This window comes from Charadrius vociferus, unplaced genomic scaffold (assembly GCF_000708025.1).
Source record: "Charadrius vociferus isolate BGI_N301 unplaced genomic scaffold, ASM70802v2 scaffold409, whole genome shotgun sequence".
Lineage (NCBI taxonomy): Eukaryota > Metazoa > Chordata > Aves > Charadriiformes > Charadriidae > Charadrius > Charadrius vociferus.
In genome coordinates, this window is record NW_009650082.1 from 907877 (window position 1) to 917091 (window position 9215).

Here is a 9215-nt window from a genome sequence, read left to right on the forward strand (position 1 = left end):
TTCGGGTGCCAAGCGAGCGGGGTTTCTAAAGGCTCATTGACTAATTCCTACAGCGCTTGCGGAGCCGAACGAAAGCCCAGAAACTTATAGGCCTTCTGGTTCTTGGGCCTGCCCCAAGCACATGCAGGTTTTATTAATTTATGAACTTGCTTTATGTGTATATTTTTCATAATCTGCATTTATGATATCCAGGCTGTGTAACTCCTGATGAAATTCTGAAGTTAAAATGAGTCACTAACTGGTATAAGTTTCCTTAGGCTGTGTTGTTTCTTGGTATGGGAGGCTTTCAACTTTTAATAAAAAGCTCCTTTTTTCAGGGTCTTTCTGTTCTTTTCTGGCTGCACAGACGTGGCAGTTTTATGATCGCCATGCCTTCAGAAGAAACTCAAGTCATTTGAATAAGTACTGATTTTTTTTTCCTTCGCTTTTCCAATTCCTTCTCATTAGTTCACAATATCAAAATAGCTTCTGGTGGAAGGAGAGGGCAACAGTCTCCAAGTGTTTGGTGCGAACCTATGCTGCTTCTAGAGTGTCGTGGGGGGACCAGTAGTTATGACTTTAATGTGCATGTGGTTTTTTTGTCCATGGGATGAAAAACTGCTGAGGAGAAGCTTGATCATCTTTAGAAGGATGTCTTGAAAAGATGCAAGTTAATATTCTCTCTTCTGGGAAGCAGTTGGGTTATGCTTGTGTTTTGTTTTGTGTTATCTCATGGAAGTGTTCAGCCTATTCTTTTGAAAACAGCGTGTGTTCTGGTGTTTATCTTTTTCTTTTTTCTCAAGAGGCTCTTCAAAACTTTTGCTCTAGCTCATGAGTAGTAGACTTACTCCTCTTGGTGAAGTTAATAGAAGTAGCAGTAGTACAGCATGGTTTGAGCGCCAGTCAGCTAATATCTTACTGGATTTAAAATCTGTCCTGAAAATAGCTTTTGCTTTAACAAGAGAAGTGCGCAGCTGTGAGCTTGACGGTTTGGAAGTACTGTGCTGCTGCTGCATCCTTTTATTCCGCTCCAGTTTGTCGATATAGCGTTGTTGCATCCAATCCGGGATACTTTATCAGGCACTCAAACTTCATGAAACAACCCAAACTGCTAGATCTCGCCAAGGGTTACAAAGTTCTGGTGCTCAGTATTCAGTTTCAGGATAGCTCAAGCTGATCTTAATCACTGCTGCTCCAGTTTCACTCCTTTCCTTGTGGCTATTGCCTCATCCTACAAGAGCTAGCTCACAAAACCAAGCTGCCAGAGAAGTAGCATACACACAAAAAAGGCAGCGGGTTAATTTCTTGATCTCTGACTACTTTGGGTATAGTGATTCCGGAATCTGTTTCTGTGTTGTCTTTTTCTGATTGGAAACCCAAAGCTCAAGTTATTTCTCAATGGGAAGATTACAGTAGGGCGAGAAACCTGACGTTCTGCTGGGGTGCCGCTTTTGTAAGTAGTCCACTCTAGAGTTTAGATCCAGGGGGAATCTATGCAGTTATGTTCCTGCCTGCCACTAGATTTTACCTTTTTGTTAATGAACACATGTTCATTAATGTTAAGGTCCACAAACATTGGAATGGGTGATAAGCTACCATCATGCTAATATGCAGTAAAAATATTCAGGCTTTAGCAGGAGGCTGACAATTCATAGATTTTGTATCAACTCTGACTTCTGTTAGTTAACATTTTTTCTTCCCTGATGTGAAAGTTTCTCTTTCAGCGTAAATAAATATAATGCTGTTTTTTTCAGCACTGGTGACTTGAGTACGAAATGGATGCAAAACCGCTGCTAGATTCCTGCTAAAAATCCTGCTGTATAATTCAGGCTTTTCCTGGAAAGAGAACACTCCTAGGCTCCACCCCACGCATAAAAAAAAACCAAAACCCAACAAACAAGAAAGCTGGGTGTAGGCTGAAGCCAAAACTCATAATTTTGTGCCCACCTCCAGCTTGCAATAGATCACAGCGCTGCCACAGGTGAGTCAGTTCAGCTGGCTGATCTGGTGGAAAAATAACTGTTTACCATCCCCCTGCCTTTTCAATCTGCCGTGTCAGTCTGCTGATCTCATCTGCCTGTTGCTGGAGGGTTACCGTGTCTGGCAGCGAAGAGGAGACAGAGCTGTCAGTAGCAGCTCGGTGAACCTGGCTGAAACGTTCAGCTGGTGTGTGCTGGTGTGGCGCTGGAACGTTGCCCACTGGTCTCCAGGGATGTGGCTGCCAGAAGCCGTAGTGCCTTGTCCCTCCTGTTTCTCCTGTGCTGGTGTTAGCATTTGTGTGGGCAGTGCATGAGTTGGATTAGTTTGCTGATCCAGCCAAAACCTATCTTTTAAAAAAAAAAAAATGAAAAAAAAAAATGTTTTCTGTAGTTAACCACACAAATGCTAGAGCTGGCGGGAGAGGGAGTCAGGAATGTGACTGGAAGGAGGAGGGCAATTCTGCCTTTCCTGGCAACAGTCCCCTGCTTGGTCAGCGTAAATGTATTAGTTGTGATAAAATCTGAGAGTGCTGTGCAGTCTCCCAGCAAGGGGGCCAGCTGATCGTTCCAGCTGATTGGTAATGAAAAAATGGAAGCAAGCCTGTGAGATGGCGTAGACATTTTTGATTTAGACATTCGAGTGATTCAAAATGTTACTTACAGTGATGTGGAATTCAAGGAAGAGAAAGCTGCAACCTCAAGCCTGGGTGTGGGCAGAGACTCAGATGAACTGTGACCGGGTATGGCAGGTCTTAGACATTAATGCATTGCTTGCAATTGTGTTTTCAAGGTCCTGCCTGACATTTGGTAAGAGAAGCGATCTCTGTTCCCAGAATCAAGTAACATGAATCTGGTTTTGTTTTCATGAATCATAAGATGCTGATGTAGGGGAAGCAGGAGTCCTGCAGTCCACACTCTCCTGTCCTCCTTGTAGTACTTTGCTCTGCCCTTTCTGTGTTTCAAGTCATAGTCTAATGTAAAATGCATCTTTGAGTTCCAGGTGCTTAACTGTAAACCACAGCTTCAGTGCAAGAGTGCTGATAGCAGTGCTGGCCCGAGTCCTTCATCTCCCCTGAGTCTGATGAGTTAGGCATTAACCATCTGGCTTGGTAAAAGTGTGATAATTACTCTTTTTAAATAGCTGTTTATAAACGAGGGAACTTCTAGTTTGTAGTTCTATCCTACCTATCTTTAACAGAGGCTTTTGGAGACAGACTGCTGTGGTAAAGAACAGTTTGGGAGGAATGGAGGAATTCACAAACACCATTTAAAACAGCTTTAGAAAGTGGCATAAATAAAAGCAAAAAAACCCTACAGTTCTGCCAGATGTGTTTTGGTAACTGTATTTGATGCAATACATCCTTCCTCTGTTCCTGTTCTGTCAAGCCCTGTCAGAAGGGGAACCTGGCGTGTTTGCAGCCAGTGACTTTGTTTTTATTAATTTTTCTCTCCAAATGTATTAGAAGTTGGATTCTGCTATCTCATTAAGCTGTAGCCCTAGTTACTGAATCCTGCTTAAGGGCTCCTAGTGCTAGTTCAAAACTGTAATTTGCAGCTGATGCAAATTGTTAATTTGGTTTAAACCTCTTTTGCTTTGACTTGTGCAGAAAACTGCCAGGCTGTTTCTCGCTGGCCCAATTTGTGCTGAGTTGTGCAATGTCTATATATACCAGAAGGCTTCGCTCTTGTATCCTTCAGGCCTCTCTGTCAATCCCTTCTTGCTTGTTCTGACTGGATTCTGGTAAGAACCACGTGCTCGTACTTGAACATCGTCTGGGCCGCGCAGCGGGATCCCAGCTGGACCTCCTGTAACGTTGGGGATGGCCAGGCGCTGCGTGCTCAGGTACGCTCCATGGTGCAATCTGCAATGCTGCTCGGCAGACAGGGCAGCGAAGGAAAGGTGCCGTACTGGGGCTTGGAAGTAAAAGCAGTTGGTGCTCCTTACCTGGCAAATCTTGGTGCTTCCAGGTCTGAAGTGATGGTGAAGGACGTGGCCATGCTTCCTTGCTGAGCAGGGGTTTAATTTAAAACGGTGAAGGGAGGGACAGTGTCACAGCAAGAGGAGTCTGCAGCCAGTGCTGTACGGGAGGAGGTTTTTTTTTTGTTGCCCAAACTGTTTTGCAGTTGCTCTTTGGCATTTGTGAATGACATAAATTAAGGAGGGTGCCACCACCTCTAAGCTCTTGCCAGGCTCATGCAGACCCATGTGTTGCCCGTACTACTGGACTGAGCGGACGCTCTTGCGAGAGGTCTGCCACAGCTCTGTGCGCCGTCTGCCTCTGTCTCCTCTTCTGGTAGCCCGTCCTCTCCCGCCTGCGTGCCGTGGGCCTTCTGCCTGCACGTGGCACTCTGCGTTGCTCCTGGGTACCTGTACTTGCTGGGAGCAGCAGCGTGCTGGGGGATGCGCTGCTGGCACTCGCTGAGTCTGACTGGGAAAAGACAACTGGGATGATTTTGGCAGCTTTTTTCTCTCCCCTATGAAATCCCCATCTGTTTTGGAAAAACCCAAAGTTTCTGACATTGCCCATACTGTTTTTTGGGGTAGTACGTGCTGCTTGTTCCAGAGACTTCGCATAGGATGTGGTGTGAGCAGGGAGGATGTGGCTTGATCTTCCGCAGCCAGCGAGGCTCTGAATGAGTGTGTGTGGGGGGAGTGGGGTGTAAAGTCAAGTCTTGCCGTGTACTCACGACGCTTAAAAATGGATTATTTTTGCAAAACTAAAAGTTGGAGCAGCTGGCACGCTTTAACATGCTTTCTGTGCAGTTTGCAGCCAGGCATCCTGCAAACTGGGACTCCTGGCACAAAGTGCCTGAAACAGAACGGATGCAGTTGGAGAATCCTAAGTAGGCTGCGCATCACATGTTGATAGACCTTTGCCTTTCCCTCAGACAACTCAAGGCCGCAGCACATAGCTGATGATAAGGAGGCTAGTTCTGCTCATACTCCTGCTGGTTGAGCCTTCGAGCAGAGGTGGTGTTACAGCTGCTGAAGATGTTGGCAGATGCAGGCACGTCTGCTTTCAAGGATGTGGCCAGCTTGCAGGTGAGGAACATGGGGGTACTGTGGATCTTCCTCGTGGCCAGTACTGAGGGCAGCGAAATGTTCCCACCAGCAGAAGGTCACTGTGGCCGTGGTAGGGCAGAAGTTTCCCCTTAGTGAAGCTTAGTGCCTGACTGCGGCAAAGAACTGTGACGTTCTTGCAGTTGGAAGCCCAGTTGGGAAAGGTGTGCTATGGCTTCCTTCGGGTTCATCGTTTAAATGAAGCCTTCCCAATAACTGTTTTTATAGGGGCTAATACAAGTATAGGGTAATTATAAAGACCTTCTATAGGGGATAATACAAGTACAGGGTAATTATGAAGACAGCTGTTGTCTTATAACTCTCAGCTGACTGGCAGCAAAGGATGGAAGTCTGGGGTTGTCCAAATAACCGGGATCGCCATCTCTTGCACACACTGGGAAGTGCATTTTGATCCTCATGTGCAGCAAGCGAGGGCTGAGCTCAGTACAGACTTCCGTGACTGCTGCCTTCCACGTTCTGAGCTTCTGCACCAGCCCATGCTCCTGCCCAGCTCCTCACCCTCCCCCAGACAAGGGCAACCAAGTCAGCAAGTGGTACAAGTGGTAGTCCATCCTGGACTGCGCTGTTGCTGCTTGCAGGATCATATCTGGAGTGATAACCAGGTAGTACCACCTTCCACCGCAGCTGCTTTCCAGACAGCAATTGCTTCTAAAAAGAATAAAAAATTAGCAGGTCTCTGTTCCCAAGTCCCTCATCCAGTAGGTCTGACGTGTTGAAGTTGAGAGTTGGTTTAGCCACAAGGTAAGCCAAGAGATTTGGTAACACGGCCATCATCCTGCTGGCACCAGGCCCCTTGAGGTTAACCTGATAGTAATCATTAGTGGATTTGGCCGTGTAGCTGCATCTTGAGCTGGTTTGCGTACCTGCTGTCAGGTTACTCCATGCATGCAAAGACTTGCAACATCTTTCACTGCAAAACCTGCCTTTTTGGAGTCCCCCTTTCTGAGAAGGCTGTGGTCACCTATATTGGCTGTTTCACTAATGTGGTGCTGTGTTAAGAGTTACCAAACATATGTATGTTGTGTCCTCTTCATGGCTTGGCAGGAGCTGATTGGGGTTTAAGGATGTCATGTTTACTTCCAGGTGACTGCCCAGCAGTTGCTCAGATGTAGTGGAACTGAAAAGAAACGTAAATGCCAGGGTGACAGGAACATCAACCGATGATATTCAGAAACTTGCAGGTGATTTTTGGTAGTTACAAAATAAAACAAGTTGATATAAAACAAACTTCCTAATGGGCTAACTGGGAACTGTGCACAGTCATTGCATCGCCCCTGAAGGTGGTACTTTACTAAAATGTCTTGACAGCATCCCCATGGTGGGCTCAGCACGTGCAGTGTCCTGGGAGAAAACTGAGTGGTAGAAAGCCTCTTCTGGTAAGTGCTTCTCTGGCAGCACCGTCACCTTGTGACGCGAGACTGCAGTAACGATGCTTCTTGCTGAACCAGGCTCCCGGAGCTAATCGCTGCCTGAGAGTGTGGGATTGCCATTAAAAAAATGAAAGTCAGTTCTGGCCTCGAGAGACGTACTGCAGTGTTGCCAGTTAAATGTGTAGGGGTTGACTGAAGAAGTACAAACTTTTTTTCTTTTGGAAAATAAATATGGTTTGTTTTCTTTGCTTTATAACTTCTGGGTTTCTAAAGGTTTGTGTTTTTACCTTTTTCCCCTTAGTTGTTAGCATTGAATCTGAGCTTTCATGAAAAAAGTTTAAATTGTCACATCTTAAAGTAGCATAACTTCACCAGATGAGATGTTAAGAGAAGTGCTAAATATTATGACAGCTTCAGCAAAATTCTTAGACTTGGCAACATTCTAATAATAATTGCCCGAGGCTGGAAAATGCATGCTAGATTATCCAGGCAGCCGCTTGTTGCTTTCCCCAGGAAGAGGGGGTGTCGAAATGTACCACTTAAAGGGAGGATCTTCAGAGTTTTGTGACTTAATCACAAAAATGTTAAGCATAGGGAATCTGGTTGTTTAGATTTATTTTTTTTTTTCCCCTGTGAGAAAAGAACATTTTGAGATACTTAAGAAGAGCTGGTTCTGGTTTTGTGAAACTGAACCTCTGCCTGATGCATTTCTGGCAGGGATGCAGAGGAAGATTATAGTTTTTCACTGGAATTCTCTTTAACAAGGTATCTTCTGCAATCACAAACTAAAGAAGAAAACCCATAAAGAGTATTTTTAGGCTGTGAGAATCCCAGGGAGTCATTAAGGAACATACTTCTCTCATCCTAAAAGTTTAAGTATCTGTTGAATTCTGAATAATTATTTCCTTTTACTAATGATGTGAAATGCGGTGCAGATTTTTAACAGCAAAGTTATTGGGCAGTTTAAAAAGGGTAAGGGAGGATAATTTACCCCAGCAGCCTTAGAAAATGCATAGTTTTATTTGGAAAGAAGCAATTGTTTTGGGGAAATCGGTTTTGGAGATGCCTTGCAATCCCCTGCTGCCATCCAATTACATGCAGGACCTCAAGAAGTGAAACACTGAAAATGGGGAAATGCATTTTCCTTCCAGAGGGTGGGTCAGATTTAACGTAATAGTTGGAAGCATCGGACTTAGATGACCTTGGCTGGTCCGGCGTTTCTTAGGCTCATTCCAACTCTGGGGTGGAACAAACCCATTGGCTCCTTCTCTGTAGTTGCAGTCTGTCTTTCCCAGGTCTCTCATTTGGGCTGCACATCTCACTGTAGTTGACGTTTTTCCTTTTTTTTGGACAAAACTGTCCCAGACTCACCTAGAGACTTTTTTACAGAGGATTATGGACCGGAGGATCATTGCCTTGATGTTCAAGGGGCAGAGGAATCAACCTCAAGGCTGAAGGCTTGCTTGCTTTCTGGACTATCGACCTCTTGGCTGAAGGAGACCAGGCCAGGAGCAGGTTACCACGCTTGCCGCTTCTGCATCCACAAGCGCAGTGCATTTCCATCTGTAACTTTCAGCTGGAGCGAAATACTCGCTGTTTCAGGAATAAAGAGCATTGTAGTCATGGATTCCGACCTTCGGAAACACACTCTCTGCGCTCCAGATGAAAATGACTGCTTGTGACTAATTGTAATAAGGAAGTGTGACAAGGGAGTGCGGTACGTTTCAGCATAGCTGCCGTGTGCCCCGGCCGTGGGATGTGGAACAGCATCAACTGCGGCTGTGCAAAGGTCGAGTCGATGCCGGTCGGAGCGCTGAGCAGCACTGCAGTCGGTAGCGGCGTGAAGGCGGTGGTTCCTGTACTGTTTGGGTGATGCATGTATCAAAGCTTTGGTTGCTGTTGTACGGGATGCTTTCTTCTTTATCTTTTTTTTTTTTTTTTCTCTCCCCTCCCCCCTCTGTATATTTATAGATTTTTAGACCAGGAATGCTTGTTGTTTAGTTTAATCTCTTGCACAATAGACTAAATATTCTGGCACTACTTTGCTTGAGAGGAAGTTGTAATCTTGTTTTAAATATAGATAGGACAGAAACCTCCTTGTGTTCTCTGCCTGGGTTTGGGTGCTTTATGGGAGTAGTTTTAATCAGTCGCTTCGTTTCAGTGCTGGGGATAGCTGCTTTCCGTTGAGGAGAGGGTTTAGGAACTTTATGAGATGTTTAGTAGACAGACACAGGAAGGTAAGTGGAGGACAAAGACTGAACTCTGCTCAGGATTCCCTGCTAAGAGCGCAGCATCTCCTGAAAGAACGGCAGAGGCGGCTGCTGCCAGCCCTTGCGAGCTGCTCTCTTGGGAGCCATGCAGGAGGCATTAGGCCCTGGCATGAAGGGAAAACATGTGATAATGGCTTGAGACGTTCAGCGTAAAGTGACTTTTAGGCCTGTGTATATCCTCTAGACATGATGGATATCAGCAGGTGATCCTCATGGGAAAGGAAATCATGCTGCTTTGCACTGTATTAGCCTTGGAGTTGACGTGAATTTATTTTTAACCTTCAGTACCTCTGTCTCCCAGCTGCTTTCGTACCACAATGCTTAAAATCAACCCTGACTTCGTGGGCCTCAGACATGTCGTGCTGTGCCATCAACTCGGCTCGGTGTGGCTCGGTGTTTAATGGGCAGGCAGTTAGCAATATGCTTACGTATCAGCTTAGCGGCCAGGCTTGCTTTCTTCCTCTTCAGTCCTTTGTATGAGGTCTGTATGTACTGTCGCTGAAAGGTTTATGTTTCTTTTCACGTAGAGAAATCT